At 42.9% G+C, this 19,044-nt stretch overlaps 1 protein-coding gene across 2 annotated transcripts in view; it reads left to right on the forward strand.

Moving 5' to 3' along the window:
* Positions 1 to 19,044, forward strand: part of GNAL (G protein subunit alpha L) — a 142,161-nt gene that overhangs the window by 102,976 nt on the left and 20,141 nt on the right. The window lies entirely within an intron of this gene.

Below are 19,044 nucleotides of genomic sequence, written 5' to 3' on the forward strand. Positions count from 1 at the left end.
AGAATCTCAGAAAGCAATTCCCTGCCTAGACCTCACTATCTAAGTTAATCCTAACTGCTACAACATTGCTTTCTTTATCCATTTTAATACATGTGGGAATCGAGTTGGATCAATAGCCTTTGTCTCTTAATACCTGTTGTTTTTCCTCTAAACTCAGATTTTGAGGTGGGGATGAGGGATTTTAAAAAACAAGGAATATTGCAGTAATTTGTTAGACCAACATAGGGCTACCAAATTTTGTGTTGCCAAATTAGATGTTAAAGAAATAGAAGCTGCCTCCACCAGTCATCAGCATCCCTCCAAGAAAAGAAAGGACATGTCGGCATCCAACCAATGAAGTGACGTGATCTCAGAGGAAAGCCCTGAGACTTGTCCAACCCACGTAATCTTTAACTCCTCAGGGAATGTGTCTTATTCCTCCTAAAATGTCCAGGTGAATATTCTCTCATGAAGTCAGTGCTCAGTAGGTGCTATTTGAAATAAATGAATTCGCAAAATAGGAGCCTGGTATTCACTATGGTACTTGAGAGGAAAAGCTGGCCTGTCCCTATAAAAGTACACAGCCCACCCCAGATTCAGGCTCTGTGGCCTCCTTCCCCCTTGCAGATCCCCAGCATTCTGACACGTTTTCTTTTTTCCTTTCATCAAAACTGCTCTGAGAAAAGATCTGACTTACCTCTTGGTGTGAATTTGAGTCACTCTGTTCCCTTGCTCAACAGTATTGCATTTTGAACCTTAACGCTTATTATAAAGGGAATAATTCTAAGCTCCATTAAAGTAATTTCTTCCATGGCAGAAGCCAGGAGAATATTTTGGGTAAGAGGTGCTTCTCAGTGATGCTGAAATTCTGTTAAGGCAGAGCTGCCCATGAAGAGTCTGGGAACGTCTGGCAGTTCCTTAAAAGCTTATACACAGAGGTACCCAGCAGTCCCACTCCTGGATATTTACTCAAGAGAATTAAAAACATACATCCAGGGGCGCCTGGGTGGCTCAGTGTTAAGTGTCTGCCTTCGGCTCAGGTCATGATCCCAGGGTCCTGGGATCGAGCCCCGCATCGGGCTCCCTGCTCGGCGGGAAGCCTGCTTCTCCCTCTCCCACTCCCCCTGCTTGTGTTCCCTCTCTCACTCTCTCTCTCTCTGTCAAATAAATAAATAAAATCTAAAAAAAAAAAAAAAAAAGCATACATCCACACAAAAACTCATACACGGACGTTCGTGGCTGCATTATTCACAAGAGCCAGAGTGCAAACAAGCCAAATGTCCATCAGATGATGAATGGATACACAAAACAGGATCCATCACACAATGGAATATTATTTGGAATAAAAAGGAATGAAGCACTGATTCATGCTACCACATAAATGAACCTTGAGAACATTATATTAAGTGAAAGAAGCCAGACACAAAAGGCCACATATTGTATGATCCAGTTTATATGAAATGTCCAGGATAGGCAAATCCACAGAAACAGAAAATAGATTACTGATTGCCAGGGGCAGGGAAAATGGAGAGTGACTGCTAATGGGTATAGGATTTCTTTTGGGGATAATGGGAATATTCTGGAATAGGAGGATAGTATTGATAGTTGCACAACCTTGTGACTATACTAAAAACCACTGGATTGTACAATTCAAACTGGTGAATTTTATATTATGTGAAATACATGTTATGTGAATTATATCTCAATCTAAAAAAAAGGAAGATTATGGAGGAGGGAGGGATTCAGGGCAGGAAAAGCAATGGGAACACTGGTCAAGATTGGCACGATGGGGGACAGTGTCCTCGCTGAGCCGGGGGTCCTCTTGTCAACGACAGATGAAAGTCTATGCCTGCATTTACAAGGCCTGCTTTTTATAAGGCCTCCATCAATCACAAATGCATGCCACTCCAATTCTGCAAACATATACAAGCAAACGGGAACCCCCAAATTATAAAGCACCTATGAAATGAAAAAAGCTATGGTGATCTTTATTATGCTATTTGGCGTGCAAGGAGTGGAAACTTGCTCAGGCTACTTCAAGAAAAGGGGAATTTGCTCTGAGTCTCTCTGGGAAACCACTATTGAGTCAAAGGCACTGAGGGGACCAGCTCTTCTGTTCCTGCTGTCTGGGCATTGCAACTTCACTTTCCCTGTCTGCTCTTCTCATCCCTGGATCCTACAGCAGGTGCACACTGTAATCTGCAGGCCAGATCCCAGAGGAAACAGAGAGATCGATTTTGCTAAAAGCCAGGCGGCCTGCATCTGGCCGTAGCCTTACCTGCTGTCCCAGGGGCCCACAGGTCCAGTCAGTGGCCACCCCCACATCCTTGAGCAGAGGGTGCGGTAAGGCGGGCCAGCCAGACTGCCCTGCTAGAGGAGTGTGGGAACAGTCATTATAACTGAGCATTAAGTATTGTACTTTGGGAGAAAATGAGTGTCTTCGAAGCACCGAGCAAGCTGTGCAAATCACCAGAGATTATATTTTATCCAGAATTGCCCAGTTCCCACTGTGAAAATTAAAAGACAGTCTCTACTGCATTATCCCCCAAAATGCATTTCCTCTAAGTCCTAATAATAAGTGATTATGTAGCCATGGAAACAGCTATTTTGGGAGAAAGAAAATCAGAGAAAATTGGATCTTTAGAACAGGTTTATAAAATCAGACTTTGCTTAATGTGACTTGAAACTCCACGGCTCACAGTGTAGGTTCTTAGGCTTTGTACCAATTATTTACATGATGAGCACTTCTAGGAGTGCACCCATTTGAATAATTGGTTTTAGAATACTCGCAAAGAGAGAGAATATTCCAGAAAAAAGGAAATTCAAGCCGGGAGAAAGGTACAGGGACTTTCTGCTGTGTCCCTGTCTGCCTTTGGCCATCTGTCAGGGGTCCTGATGACATTTCCCACATTTAGTCTCCAGCACTGTTTGGTTCTCATGGCTCCAGAGTTCCTGAATCTAAGCTTTCAGGACAATCAGGAAACTATTAGCAAAAATGAAGTTTCAACTTCAAAGTTGCTTTTTTTTTCCAGGTCATTTTAAAATAAGAGAAACTATAAGTTAAAATGTGTATGTTACTATATACTGTTGAACTCATTAAACATATAATCAAACCGCCTGGGGGCACATAAACGTTCTTCTCAGCTCTCATTTTGACCTTCATCTCTAACCAGATTTGTTGTCAGATTTATTTTCTTGATCTGCAGAATTGGAAATGTTCCTGTTTAGGGGCAGTACAGTCCACTTTTTTTTAGGTATGAAGAATAAATTTAGTGGCAGGGCGAAGTAGGTAGACCAGATAGACTGTCGGTCAGCCCCCGGTTATATCCATTTCTCCCACGCCCGTTTGGAAACCCTGCCCTGAGAAGGAATTTTGAAGAGGGCTTGCGTGGTACACATGCTTCCGTGTGAGCAGGAAGCCTACACCTCTCCCCCTGCGTTTCCCTCACGCTCCCCTGCGACCACACTCACACCCCTTCTGACACCAGACATGTGAGGTGTTTTCCCACTCCAGGCAGTGCATCACGACACCAGCTGGGTGTCCTCCCACTCAACTCAATTCTGACGCTGTCTACCTGGAACCCCTGTCGCATGTCGCAGGTTAAGGGCTCGGTCCCATGAGGTTGCCCCCACTGCAGACACCAGGCTCAAGGGATAGGTGATCTACAGCGTCTGCCCTACTATTGACAACTCACAGAACTCAGGGACACTTCCTCACATTTACTGGTTTATGAAAGGAAATGATAAAGGATACGGATGAGCAGCCGCATGAAGAGATGTGCAGGGAGAGATCAGGAGGGGTCTCGAGCACAGGAGCCTCTGTCCCCGTGGAGTTGGGATGTGCCATCCTCCTGGTGCGTGCAATGCGTTCACCAGCCTAGAAGCTCTCCAGACCCCGTACTTAGGGAGGCTCCATCACCTCGGCATGATCTATTCTTAACTCCAGCCCCTCTCCCCTTCTTGGAGGATGGGGTGGTGGGGAGCTGAAAGTTCCAAGCTTCTAATCATGGCTTGGTCCTTGCAGTGACCAGCCCCATCCAGGAGCCCACCCAGAGTCACCTCATTAAAACAAAAGATGTTCCTGTCACACAGGAAGGTACAAGGGATTTAAGAACTAGTATCAGGAAGGGCACCTGGGTGGCTTAGTCGTTAAGCGTCTGCCTTCGGCTCAGGTCATGATCCCAGGGTCCTGGGATCGAGTCCCGTATCGGGCTCCCTGCTCGGCGGGGAGTCTGCTTCTCCCTCTCCCACTCCCCCTGCTTGTGTTCCCTCTCTCTGTCAAATAAATAAAATTAAAAAAAAAAAAAGAACTAGTGTCAGGAATGGGGGCAAAGACGAAGTATTAGAACAGAAGATGCCCCTAGCGCTCTTCCCACTTAGGAATTTACAAGGGGTTCAGAAGCTCTGTGCCAGGAATCAGGATCAGAGACCAATAGGTATTTTTTTTTCCTATTTCTCACATGCGTAAAAAAATTTTTTTAAATCTTTCAGAAAACTACTCCCTTGAGTGGAGAATCCTGGTGGGTTCCCACACATCACCTCATTTAATCCTCATGCTTCCTATAAAGAGAGGATGCTGAGATGGGGCTACAAATCCTGTCCCTTCCAGCATGTCACAGTAATTTCTGGTGTTTCTCATTCCCCAGATATTGTTAGATTCATTTTGAAGGCTATGAAAATCAAGCCTTTGAACTATATATGGTAAATAATAATAATGTTTTTGCTGCCTTAGAGCTCTATTTCCCCAGTTATTTCTTAGAAATAGAACCCTTGTCAAACAGTGTCCTGTGCGGTGTACCAGCAGTGAGGAGCCCAGCGCGTCACCCTTAGCCTCTCCCATGGTCCTTACGGTGGCTCAGTTGGTGGCGAGGAACACTCCACAGGGCCCAGCTTAAAGACTAAGGCCACTAGGGCGCGTGGGTGGCTCAGTCAGTTAAGTGTCTGCCTTCAACTCAGGTCATGATCCCAGGGTCCTGGGATCAAGCCCCACATCAGACTCCTTGCTCAGTGGGGAGCCTGCTTCTCCCTCTACCCTTCCCCCCTGCTCGTGATATCTCTCTCTCTCTCAAATAAATAAGTAAAATATTTTTTAAAAAATAAATAAAATTAAAAAAAATAAAAAATAAATGAAGACTAAGGCCAGTTTCCAAAGTTGAAGCTGCAGGACCAAATGCAATTTGCATCAAATACCAAACCAAAGTCATATTTTATTAGAATAAATATAGCAAATGAAAGCGGTATTTTATTAGAAATTTATTTTAGATAGCCACATGGATCACATTTACTTTGTATAAGATCTGTGTGGCCATTTTGATAGAAACAGAATTGAAACCCAGTGCTCATAGATGACAGTTGAGTCTTTCACTAGGGCTCAACGTCCAGTTACTTCCTGCTGGGGAAAGGGTGTCTGGGAATACTCTGATTTATGTAGATGAGTAACAGCAAATAGTAGCAAAAACAGGGTTTTTTGTTGGCTTTTGTGGGTTTTTTTAATGTGCTTTGTAATCACCAGAAACATTTTAAGTTAAATGATGCCGAATGTGAAAAGGAGAAGAGTAAGAAATTCTCTTCCAAGTTGAATTCCTAGCAGCCTCCTCACATTTCTAAATATAAATGCGAGGTCTGATAGACACTTAGATGTTTTGGTTTTTTAACTTTTAAATGCACAAAGATCGTCTTTAAGACAGAATTCTGTTCTGTGCCGCATTTTCACCAGTGGTGATGTGGCAGTTGCTCATTTGTGACGAGCCTGGGCTCAGCATGGAACGGGTCTTGATGCACGGGACGCCGCATCGTCCGTGTCCCCTGGGAACTTACCGTCGTGGTTATACTGCGGGTCAGGCGCGGCGCCATCTGGGCGACGGCCAGTGCACCCCTACAGCCTTCCTGCCAAACGGCACCACAGCTGCCAGAAGTGGAAACTATGTGCATAACAGCTTGATAGGAGCTGGGAGCACACAGGCGTTCACATGTGTCGAAACTCAGCAAAGGTACACTCAAGAGTTGTGTTTCTTTGGACCTAAATTGTAACCGCAGAAGAAAAAAACTGTGAACAAATATTGATGTCTAGACAAAGATCTGCATGTTGAAGTATTTAGGAGGAAGTGAAGTGGTGTCTGCGATTTCTTTGAAATGCATCAAAAGTAAGGTAGATAGACAGATGGATATGTGATTTTTTTTTTAAGTATGGTGAAATGGTAATGGCAAAATCTAGATGGTGGGTGTTCAAGCATCCACTATAAAATTATTTCAAGTTGTATGTTTGAAATGTGTCATCATAAAATGTAGGGGGAGGGATATACACGTGTACAGAAGTCTACAGAAAAATAAATTACATAGCAGCACAAGTTAACACATCAGTGGTACTCCACACATTATAATATGCCACATAAGACATTTGCCTGTAGGGGGGCGTTATTACAATTCTCTGAAGTGTTTGCTGAGTTCTTTGAAACATTTCCAAGGACCCCAAGGACCTCAGATTGAAAACCACTAAATCGAGGATGAACAAAGCGTACAGCTTCAGAGAGACTTACAGGTGTGTCCCGGATTTCTGAGCCTCCCCGGGTAGCTGCAAGATAGCCCACAGTTGTAGAAATTTGCGAGGTGGGGCAAACAAATTAATCCTCACACTAACCCAAAGAGGAGGAAAACAAATCGCCTAAGAGTACACAGGACCACACCGTGCCGTCTTATGACTTCATTTATCCAGGATTTCAAATCTTAAGCCTAAAGATGTGAGAGACTATTTTAGGTTAAAAGTTCAACATTATGTGAGCTTCAAATGTGTGTCAGGTGCCACCAGACGCTAAATTGTAAAGATGATGAGGCCTGGCCCTAAGCTTATAAATAAGTGGATTTTCACAAGGGCACCCATTTTCTCAGATTCTGAAGCCACTCTCATCTGCCTTGTATTTCCATCCAATTCATATCGTGAGCATAGTTTGCAGATGAAAGCCAGGATAGATGCTTTTATAGAGGTCCTCGTGGTTCAAGAAAGTGAAAAGGCAACTCACAGAAGGGGAAATATATTTATAAATCATGTATCTTATAAGGGACTTGTATCCAGAATATATAAATAACTCCTACAGCTCAGTAATAAAAGGTTAAATAATTTTCATATTAATGTTTTCATCAATTTTAGAAGGAGCAAAGGATCAGAATAGACATTTCCCCAATAAGATAATGTAAATGGCCAGTACATCTTCATGAGAAGATGTTCAACAGCATTAGCCATTGGGAAATGCAAATCAAAACCATAATGAGATTCCACTGCACAGCCACTAGGATGGCTATAATCGAAAAGTCAAATAAAAACAAATGTTGGCAAGCATGTGTAGAAATTGGAACCCTCAGATATTGCTGGTGGGAATACAAAATGGTACAGCCGCTTCAGAAAACAGTCTAGCAGCTCTACAAAAAGTTAATCACAGAGTTGCATGTGACCCAGCAGCAGTTCCACTCCCAGATACATATTCAAGAGAATTGAAAACATGCATCCCCACAAAAACCTCAAGACAAATACTCACAGCAGCATTATTCGTAAGAGCCAAAAAGTGGACACAACCCAATTGCCCATCAGTTGATGAATGGGTACACAAAATGTGGTCTGTCTGTACAGTGGATTATTATCGAGCTATGAAAAGGAATGAAACACTGATACAGGCTATAACATGGAAGAACCTGGGAAACATTATGCTCAGTGAAAGAGGGCGGACACAGAAGGCCACATGTTGTATGATTCCATTTCTATGAAATGCCCAGAACAGACATATAGAGACAGAAAGTAGATTAGGGTTGCACAGGGCTGAGGGAGGGTGCGGGGGGCAGATGAGGAGTGACTGCCTGACGGGTACGAGGTTTCCTTTCAGAGTGATGAAAATGTCCTGAAAGTGATTATGGAGATGGTTGCGCCACTCTGAATAAGCAAAACACCATTGAATCGTGCACTTCAAATCCACCTTAAATTGACATTTTTTTAAAAGATTATTTATTTATTTGACAGAGAGAGACACAGCGAGAGAGGGAACACAAGCAGGGGGAGTGGGAGAGGGAGAAGCAGGCTTCCCGCCGAGCAGGGAGCCCGATGCGGGGCTCGATCCCAGGACCGTGGGACCATGACCTGAGCCGAAGGCAGATGCTTAACGACTGAGCCACCCAGGCGCCCCGCATCTTAAATTGAGATGCCCTGTTGGAACTCGCTTAATTAAATCTTACCTTGGACACCTCAGTAAAATTAATTTGGAGACTGCTGATCATTGGGATTTCCTAATTCCAGGGCCTTTCAGTTTAATTCCAAGGCAGGGGAAGAGACTCCATTCAAAAGTGAACAATTGCTTGATTGAAGTTCATATTCCTGACCCTGTACAGTGCATTCTGGTTCATCTGTGCGCTCGAACTGAGTGTGGCGATAGTCGTAACGCTATGGAAAGCATTCAGTATAAGACTTTTAACATTTCACATTTTGCACATGCTTCCTTTTTAAATCAGTTTAAGAGAGGAAAGAGAAGAAATGCAAAAGCAAAAACACTGATTGAAAATATGATTCTCATGCTGAAAAGATGTCATCAAGACATATTAAATCTCTAAAAAAGCATCGTCATGGAAGTTAGCAGGTAATTTTATCAGAAGTTATTTCCGTGGCATTTTGAGTTACTCCTTGCCATGCAGAACCTGACACCGTAACAACTCATTAAATATGTGTTGAATGAATAATAAATCTAATCAAGTTTTTTAAACTCTTCCTTATGGATGGTTCACGTGCCGTTGTTGACTGCTGGCATGGAATTGTTGCTTACCACTGCACCTGGACCCATGCCCCTGCCTCATAGTAGGTGGTCAAGAAATAGTTGTTAAACGAATGGACTTTGATAGCTTTTCTTTCTCTGTGTTCTCTACCATTCGTATTCACCATTCTCATGTATACAGAATCAATTTTGCTGTAAAGCTCAGATCGAGGCACGGTATCTGTTCATAGAGGCATTATTCAAAATAGCCAGAAAGTGGAAACAAGAGAAATGTCCATCACATGATGAATGGAGAAACAAAATGTGGTCTGTCCTAACAATGGAATATTACTCAGCCCTTAAAAGGATTATTGATGGCCGCTACTACATAGCCTCCTTTAGGACAGACATGTCCACCATCTCAGCGAAAACTGTATACCGTAGCAGTAGATCATACAACCACTTTCCTCCAGTAAACAACGAGACCATGTTCACAGTATCAAGAAATTTATTAAAGCCTCTAAATCAGATTTAGCGAGTAAGGAAGCTGCCCTTTGATAGCACGTCAAAGAAACAGGGAGAAAGAAAAAAAAACCTTCCTTGGGATAGTATGTGTGTCAGTGGTTAGAATTACATATCTTTCTTACACCAGACCACATTGATCACATAATAATTAGAATCTGTGGTATCAGTGAAAAGCCACCTTTCAAATGCAAGTTTATTCTATTATTATTTTTAGATTAAGGAAATCTAAGCACAAATAGAATTTCCATTTGCCTACTAGCACTTTTATTCATGTGACAACAGTTACGTGCATGGTATGCCTTTGTTGCTTAATCTGTTTTGTATTACTGTGAATCTGGAATTAATATTTTGCATTAAGGTGAATGTTCTGCATTACTTCTGTGAGGAAGGAAAGAAAGAGTCTTCATATCAGCTACCTGAGACAAGTGGTAACTGCTAAGAAAGAAATTGCTTTGCCATACTCTGCCAAAATGCATGCAGTGACTAAATATATCTTCTTCTAAAATCTACGAGATTTAATAGGCCGTTTTTGCAAAAAAGAAAATTTTTTATTCTCAACTGAACATGTTTAATGACATCTCATATCTCTTTTAAGATCAGAAACTCAGCATGAGATGAATGTAGATTGGAAGGTCTATTTCTCATTCGGATTCTTCCTCTGACACATGGTGTGATCTGAACAAATCGTATACTTGGTCGCTGAAAATAGAGAGCCCACGGGGCACCCTTCCACAGAAGGCTCTACCTACAGCTTCTTTCTCTACCCTTGGTCAACCACATGCTTCCCCAATTAGATTCTAAAGGTCGGCTTCCTTGTAAGGACCTAGGGCAGGTAGTGCAACACTGTCCTGGGCCACTGGCAGAAAGGAAACACCAGGATGCTTCCAGTGAGCAGGAACCATGTTGACTGCAACTTGTGGTTGTTTCCTTGTTCTATTTCATGTAAGTGACATTGAAGAATTCACAAAGTTTCACACTGTAGTGTAAGGTGAAATTCATTTGGCTATGAGTTCTCCTTTAACCCCTGAACTACTCAAAAAAAAAAAAAGTATGTTTTCCTTTTCCTGCAGTATGCTAAGATTCACTATTAAGTATTGTTTTCCAGATGTTAATTTTGGCTGGGACTTATTATATTTAGGACAGGTTAATCATGTCCTGAGGCAGCCTGGTGGGTCCTAGAAAAGAAACCACCACAGGTGGAATTCATCAGGAAAGCTCAGCCAGCACCTCCAGGAGAAGAAACCCTGGGGGAAATAAATACCCTGCTTTATGGAACTTTATACATGCATCACGTTTGCGGATGACCTACCTACCGTCCCTGAACCGTGAACTCAGTAAATATTTGTGGGATACAAGGCACGAGCTGGAAGATTCTAGCCCAACCCCATCAAAGATGATAGAACAAGAATGCATATCCATTATGTTTTAGTTGAGGTATCTTGCACCTGATGACTGAGTTCAAAACCATTTTGAAGTTAACACTTTTTAAATTTTTTTTTAAAAGAGGTAAGGTTTCTATTTTTTTTTAACATTTTATTTATTTGAGAGAGAGAGAGAGCATGAAAGAGAGAGAGAGAGAGCACACCCATGAGCAGGGGGAGGGGTTTGGGGAAAGGGAGAAGCAGCTTCTCAGCTGAGCAGGGAGCCCTACCTGGGGCTCGATCCCAGGACCCCAGGATCATGACATGAGCCAACCAACTGAGCCACCCAGGCACCCCATGAAGTCAACACTTAAAAAAATATGTATCAATCTTTGGCCTCCTTTTAAGCCACCAGTGATCACTGTCACAGAGAAAACTGAATCCTGTCATAGCACATTATAGAAATATAGAAGTGACAAGAAATACTCTGCTTTGTTATAAAGCTTTTTACATTCTAAATAGAAGTGTTAAAATAAATTATTTTTGGTGCCTGGGTGGTGTAGTGGGTTAAGGGTCCGATTCTTGGTTTCATCTCAGGTCATGATCTCCAGGTCCTGGGATTGAGCCCCGCATTAGGCTCCACGCTCATCAAGGAGTCTACTTGGCATTCTGTCTCCCTCTCCCTCTGCCCCTGTCACTCATGCACTCTCTCTCTCTAAAATGAATAAATCTTGGGTGCCTGGGTGGCTCAGTCAGTTAAGCGTCTGCCTTCAGCTCAGGTTGTGATCCCAGGGTCCTGGGATCGAGTCCCATATCGGGCTCCCTGCACAGCAGGGGAGTCTGCTTTTCTCTCTCCTGCCTCTGCTCCTCCCCACTGCTTGTGCGCGTGATCTCTCTTTCTCTATCTCTCTCAAATAAATAAACCAAATCTTTAAAAAATTAAAATTAAAATTAAAAAATAAAATGAATAAATCTTTAAATAAATAATTTCTAGTAGGGCTCACTGAATTAAGTTGTATTTGGTTTCTAATATGGTGATTCTTTTTTTTTTTTAAGATTTTATTTATTTATTTGACAAGAGAGAGCCACAGCGAGAGAGGGAACACAAGCAGGGGGAGTGGGGGAGGAAGAAGCAGGCTTCCCATGGAGCAGGGAGCCCGATGTGGGGCTTGATCCCAGGACCCCGGGATCATGACCTGAGCCGAAGGCAGATGCTTAACGACTGAGCCACCCAGGTGCCCCTAATATGGTGATTCTTCTTAACTAAAGATACCAGCTTAGGGCGCCTGGGTGGCTCAGTCAGTTAAGCGTCTGCCTTCGGCTCGGGTCATGATCCCGGGGTCCTGGGATCGAGCCCCGCATTGGGCTTCTTGCTCTACGGGGAGCCTGCTTCTCCCTCTCCTCCCCACTTGTGCTCTCTCTCACTATCGCTGTCTCTGTCTCAAATAAATAAATAAAATCTAAAAAGAAAAAAAATTTAAAGATACCAGCTTAAATTAACAAATTTTTATGTGTGGGCTCAAAGGTTTAATTGCAGTTCTTCCTTGACCAAAAGGGATTACCAGACTTAGCCTTGCACGGGCACTAATGGCCAGTGACTCCTTCCTTTTTGTATATAGTGGGGGTTAAACCAGAATTGAAAGGACTTTAAATGGTTCCAGAATATGCAGCTGTTAGAACTAGTACTCTCTGTTCTGTGGCCATGAGTATTCTAAACCACTTGACTTAAGCTTAATTTAACTGTGAGATGATGTGACTTACAAGCTGTGTCTCGTGGCAGGTCAGACGCAGCATTGATTAGGGATATGAGTATGTCAGCAGCACATGCTTGTTCCCAGGAGCAGCAATAAGACCCCACCACCACCCCCCCCAGGACTCTATCCAAACTAGCTGTGGGGATGCTCCCAGCTTCTGACGATCTTATTTCACAAGGGTATACCAAAAGGAGGACAAGAGAAGCTTTTCATATGCAGCGAAATTTACTGCCTAGTGTGCACCTGAACAGTTTTTTAACTCGTGGGTTGTAAGCTTAATGTTCACGTTTTTTAAAAAGTGACATGAGAACAGCCAGCTTCCTCTTGCCCAGCGTGGCCTGGACAAGCCGGTGTGCAGTCCCACTCATTTGCCCCAGCTCCGTAGTTGTGAAATTGCTCTCCATCCAGAACTGCGTCTGCAGGGTGCCCCCACAACGTCCCATTAGACAGTCAGGCAGCAGGAGATATTGCCGTGTGTTTCTACGCAGGGAAATAAGCTTCTCTTAAAAAGAAAAAAAAAAAAAGTACCATAATAAAGATTTCTGGTGAAAAATGGGAACAGTGATTGGAAAGAGGAATACATCGCTCATTTCACAGACAAAAAATATTTCAGGTTTTTGTTTTCCTTCCGTAGTTTAGTTTCTACTCAGGTTTTTCTCTCCCTCTGAGGCAGAAACCGCATCAAAGAAGTAGATTTTCTTTCTACAGAGCATTCTGTAAGTGGAGGATTCACAAAGAAATAGACACAGTCTGCCTTCTCTTTTTTGCTTAATCTCCTCCACATGTTTCTGCAAGATCTGCAAACGTCCATCACAAATTGCTGGGGAAAGGGCAATTTAGATAATACACATTTTCTCTTAGTAAATTTTACAGTAAATCTGTACAGATTGTTTCAGGGATTATTTTAAATGAAATTATGCAGTGTATACCATTTTGTTCTGGGGGGGGTTGCTCAGATCAAGTTTTTAAGATTTATTCATGCGTTAAGTATGGTTATAGCTATTTATTTTCATTACTACATAATATTCAATTATAAAAATATACCACAATTTATTTTTCTGTTCTGTTCATGGACAGTTGGGTTGTTTCCAGGTTTGGGCTATGACAAATAATGATGCTCTGAGCATTTTGTTTTGTCACCTGGTATACATGTGCGAGAGTTTCTCTAGGGTGGGTTACAGACATGGAATTGGTGCTCATAGGGGATGTATATTTTAACTTTATTAGAGAATGCTAATTTTTTTCCCAAGGAGATTGTATCTACTGACACGCCCACTAGTAGTATATGAGAGTCTTTGTTGCTTCACGTATTTGCCAAAACACACTATTTTGAGACTTTGCCTGAATTATTCTGAGGGATTTTCTTAATTTAGTGGTTTTGAACAGTCTTTCCTGAAGTTGCCAAGGCCTGATGAAGGCATTATTACCCACTGTTAGATCAGAGTTTTATATGATGCCTTTCCAGTTTTATAAATGATGAAATGATGCCCAGTGAGGAGAGCTAGCCTGGTCTGGGTCACACAAGTAATCACACAGCTTTGCCCAGGACAGAAAAGAAGAGCCCAGTGCCCCATGCCCAGTCCTGACTGGGCACTGCCCACCGCCCCCTCTGCTTTCATATTGCTTCCTTTACTTGGGAAAGTCCCAAATCGTCTTAAAATAAGACTGAACTAAAGAGTCTAGAGTTATGCTTTAACAAAACCCAAGCGAGGAAAAGTAATATTTAGAGACTATGTTTTAAAAAAAAGAATGACTGCCACTGATTTTTCCTAAATCTGGATCTTTCTTTGTTACAAGAAGGGGACTGGGAAGGCATATGGAGCCTCCCCCCACCCCCACCCCCCCCGCAGTTCTGTGAACATCTAGAACAAGGTGATCATTGCTTTACTCAGCACGAAAAGAAACCCTGGACTGTCCTTAAAAGGGCCAGGAATATCCAGATTTAATCTTCAGCCTGTCATCAAATTGATAAGTTATTCAGTGTAGAGAAGGAACAGGAGAATCCCTATGTTAGTACAGCTGTAGATGCCAAATTAGACCATCAGGACATAGGGAATTCAGATACTCCTAAGAGTGTTAACTTCCTACATCACCATGAGAACTAATAACCCAGACATCACCAGCCTGCATGCACAGCAATGTGGAAGCCCACTCAAGTGCAACTTACCTGTTTCTAACTCTTTCTTACTCTCATCTTTCAAACCTTGACATCATGTTAACATAATTTGAGGTACAATGACTTTGCAATTTCCCAAGGTTTGAGGACTCTTGGAGTTTTAAATTATAACTGTGTTCCAAAATAAAAGAGTGATAAAAACATGGGGCACCTGGGTGGCTCAGATGGTTAAGCGTCTGCCTTCGGCTCAGGTCATGATCCCAGGGTCTTGGGATAGAGCCCGGCATCAGGCTCCCTGCTCAGGGGGGAGCCTGCTTCTCCCTCTACCCACCCCCCCACCCCCCGCTCATGATCTCTCTCTCTCAAATAAATAAATCTTTAAAAAAAAAGTGATAAAAACAATTATATATGTAATATATACAGTAATATATAAATATGTAATGTAGACCTTGAAATGGTCACCAAGTGGATATAATATCCAATGCCATTTTCTTTGGATGCATTCATACATTCAACAGAAATTTACTAAGCATCTGTGTGTCCCAGAGGTTAATCAGTACCAGGTGTGAGGTCAAGAACCAAAATGTCACCATGGAAAGATCTAAAAGGACAGACTTCTATTGAGCAAATCACAAATATATACATAGATACAGATTATGGTGAGTGAAATTTCTCTCTAAAAGAGAATTCAAGGCGTAACATTTCAAAACCACCGGATAATTACCTGTGAGAAGCCAGTAATCATTTAACACACACAATAAAATTATTTTTCATGTATATTTAGTTCCTTCTTTTATTTTGGAATGTCATTAGATTTAGCAAATGAGTCTTTTCCAGTGAAATCAAGCCATATGTCCTGCTTAAATATCTCAAGTTTAAACATTTGTATTGGTTCAAAGGAAGAAAGAAAAAGAATAGGCCATAGGAGCTAAATTAAAACATGCTTTTCTTCCTCATTTTATGATAAAAATAATTAACTGGTTTGACTCGCAGCTTTCTAGAAATGTCTGTACTCTAATCAAAATTGTCTTACGATCCCTAAGAAGAAAGTTTCTACTTTGGCGATGGGTGTTAGAAGATGGTGTTATTACTGCAGAAGTTCTGACTAGTCCCAGGATTGTAAACTGTATACAGAGGCTCCCAGACTTAGGATACTTCAACTAGAACTTTCGACTTTGCAGTGGTGTGGAAACAATACAGATTCAGTAGAAAGCATACTTGGAATGTGGATCTTACCACAGGTTAGCCATGTGCAGCAAGCTCCTCTCCAGAAAGGCTGAGCAGTGGCAGTGACACGGTTCCCAGACAGCCACGTGCTCACAAGGATAGCACACTTAGAACCATGCTGTACCCATACAGCCATTGGGCTTGTGGCTTTCAGTACAGTATTCAGTCAATTACATGAGCTAGTCAATGCTTGATCATAAAATGGGCTTTGTGTTAGATGATTTGGCCCAACTGTAGACTAATGGAAGTGTTCGGAGCATGTTTCAGGTGGGCGAGGCTCAGCTATGATGTTCAGTAGGTTTAGGTGTATTAAATGCATTTTCAAATTAGGATATTTCCAACTTACCATAGGTTTATTGAGATGTAGCATATCGTAAATCAAGGAAGGTCTGTATTCTTTCTTTGCACCATGAGTTGAGTCCAGAAGATTCTCATGTGCAGTCAGAATTGCCACAGAACCAAAGTTTCCTTTGGTAATCTTTCATAAACTCAAAATAATCTCCCCTTTGCTAGATACATGAAAAAGAAAGCATGCTAGTCAGAAACAGACCCTGAAGGTTTTCACCCTTGATGGAATGTAAAGAATGGAAAAACTTAGCCACGGAATGTAGATATAGAGAAGGGAGTTGTCCAGAATTATTCCTAAGAATGTGACTTGAACAACTGGACGAACAGAGGTGCCATTTAAGAAGTAGGATGAGCAGGTTTTGGGAGTTAGGACTGAGAGTTCAGTCTGTTGGAGGAGTTGCCAAACAGTCTGGCACCCCAAATTCTCCAGTGTCAGGAGACAGTTGGGGATACTGGAGCGCGGAAGGAAACTTTGCTCTAGAAGTGTAAGAGTGAGGGTGTTAGCTAGAGATCATACTGAACACAGTGGGGATGGCTGGAGTATTGATAGAGGGCGAAAAGAGAACGGGGCCTGAGGACTGCTACTCCTGAGCTCAGGGGGAGGAGGGGGAGCACTGACCAAAGGTGAGGTTGGCCTCTTCTGTGTTCCAGGCTGTCGTGATATCTGAAAATATGGCTTCTGGAACTCCACCCCAGCCCAGAGCTTGTAGCTTCAGGGCATGTTAATTGCTTTTATCACCTTACTTAGGTCACATTAACCTTTCAGTCAGTGCAATTCCTCAAACTTCTCAAAAGAACAGCTAAGTCACTGTCTTCTTTTAAGCCAAAGATGATTAGTCTTTAATTCTTGTTAACTGATTGGACTCTGCCTTGTTTTATTACCGGTCTCGCCGTATCCATAGAATCTTATTCCTAACGCTTAGCAGATGTGTGGTCTCAGGCCAGTTGCTTAGCTTTCTGTGCTTCAGTTTCCTGACCAGTAAATCGGAGGTGTTAGTAGTATCCACCCCATAGGGTTTGTGAGGATGAGATGAGCTAATTCATGTAAAGTGCCTGGAACAATGCCTGGCACATCAGTTCTTAATAAATGTTCGTTGTCATCGTCCTCTTCATCTATCAGAGTTTCTCATGATTATATTCCAAAACCTCTCACCTAGTTAGTATTTGTCATTAGGGGAACTATGGAACATGTCAAGGAACCGCTATGCTAACTGCAAGGAACCCAAAAGAAAGAGAGGGTGGGTTGGGGGGGCAAGCAGAGAAAGAGATATAGGCCCTCTATCCCCACTTCAAACATATTTCTTCCCTTCTATTTGCTTTTCATATTGTTTCTAGAAGTGTCTCATGTGAAGAAAGAGTTCTACTACTTGAGGGAAAAAAGTAATCTTGGCTATACTGCTAACTAGGGTAATTTTCCAGCTCCTCTCAACCACAATTCAATTCAGCAAGGCTTTTTGGACTCAGTGCCTACTATGTGCAGAGAGATGTCTGGGTTCCTTAGGGAGAAAGGAATAAGGTTGTTCTCTGCTTCCACGTGGTTCATAATATAGTAGTTGCCCTGAACCCACAGGCCCCGAATCAGGAGTTATGCCCTGTGTGCTGGGGCAGAGATACAGAGCACAGAGACAGCACGGAGGAGGGGCCTCCTGGAGAAGGTGGCTTTTGAGAAAGGGCAGGATCTCAGTAGGCAGAGATGCATGGGGGGTAAGCCCAGGCAGCAGGGACAGTATACACAGAGGGAGGGGCATCGAGTGTACCTCATTCTCCACACACAAATGATCCTAGACTTTCAGGCTTCAGTCTGGTTTGACTGGCACATAGCGGAAAGGTGGGGACCCAGTATGTCTCCTAGAGAAGTTCAGCGTTTATGCCCAGGTTTTGGAGCAAATGAGTGATAGAATCAGCACTGTGTTTTCGGAAGTTGCATGAGACACCAGCACTCCTTTACCTTGTGTTTCAAGACTGTTGTCAAGTTACCACAGGAAAGGGACGGTAAGACACCAAATTAAAATTCTCTCTAAACAGAACTAGCTCTCAGTATTCATTTTCAACCTAGCTCATTAGGGCAGGTTGGGCCTTCTTCTATTTTGTTAATTGCCTGTACCTGAAGAATCTTTCTAAAACAAAACAAAAAAAAAAACTACAGCACACATTGCTGCCATTTGAAAGCCTGAGTTTTTAAAGAGTATAATACATAGTGACAGTTTTGATGTATGCCAGTGGGTGTGGGTCCCAGTACTTCACCATTCTCTGCCTGCATGATTTAAAATGACAGTGTAGCCTGTCAAACTGAAATGTGAGTGAAGCTCCTTGGATATTTATAAAACATCAAATAGATAGAATTGTGTCAGCAAAAGATGGGCGCTTTTATTACTAAACCACAGAAGGATTTTTGGATGATAGTTGCTGGCAACACAGCTGTAAGCTGAACTTAAAGCCGCAGCGTGAATATGGCGGTCCACGGCTGTGAAGGTGTTTTCACCCATTGCAGTAAAAGGGCATCAGAATACTCCAAGCAAGTCAATGATGCAACTTCTGTTTTGTTTTGTCAATGAATTAATGATCCGCGGGTTCAGGTTCCCCTGAGAAAGTGGCAGTTACCCACCCATGCAAATAAAGCAAGCATTAGTCTGCAAACCTAGTTGGCGGTTTGCCGGTTTTCAGCCGTTTTACCAGATACCTAAGGCCTCAACTCCAACTTGGAGTTGAGATTTTTTTACGTGTAGTTCTAGACATAGCCTGCCTACTTCGATATATATATTCCCAGGGGTGCGTGGACACTAGATTTTGTGAATTTACTAATGCTTAAATACTTGCAAAACTGCACGTAGAGAGCGAGCGCCGTAATCCACACCCGCAGCGTCCAGCGCGAACCCGCCCGCGTCTGCTTGGTCCGGCCCGAGCCCCGCCTCCGGGGGCGTCCCCTGGCCCTCTGGGTCCCACAGGCCTCCCCCGGCCCCGCCCCGCGTCCCGCAGGCCCCGCCCCGCGTCCCGCAGGCCCCGCCCCG

The sequence above is a fragment of the Mirounga leonina genome, unplaced genomic scaffold (assembly GCF_011800145.1).
Source record: "Mirounga leonina isolate KUSES-001 unplaced genomic scaffold, KU_Mleo_1.0 Mir_228, whole genome shotgun sequence".
In the NCBI taxonomy this organism is placed as follows: domain Eukaryota; kingdom Metazoa; phylum Chordata; class Mammalia; order Carnivora; family Phocidae; genus Mirounga; species Mirounga leonina.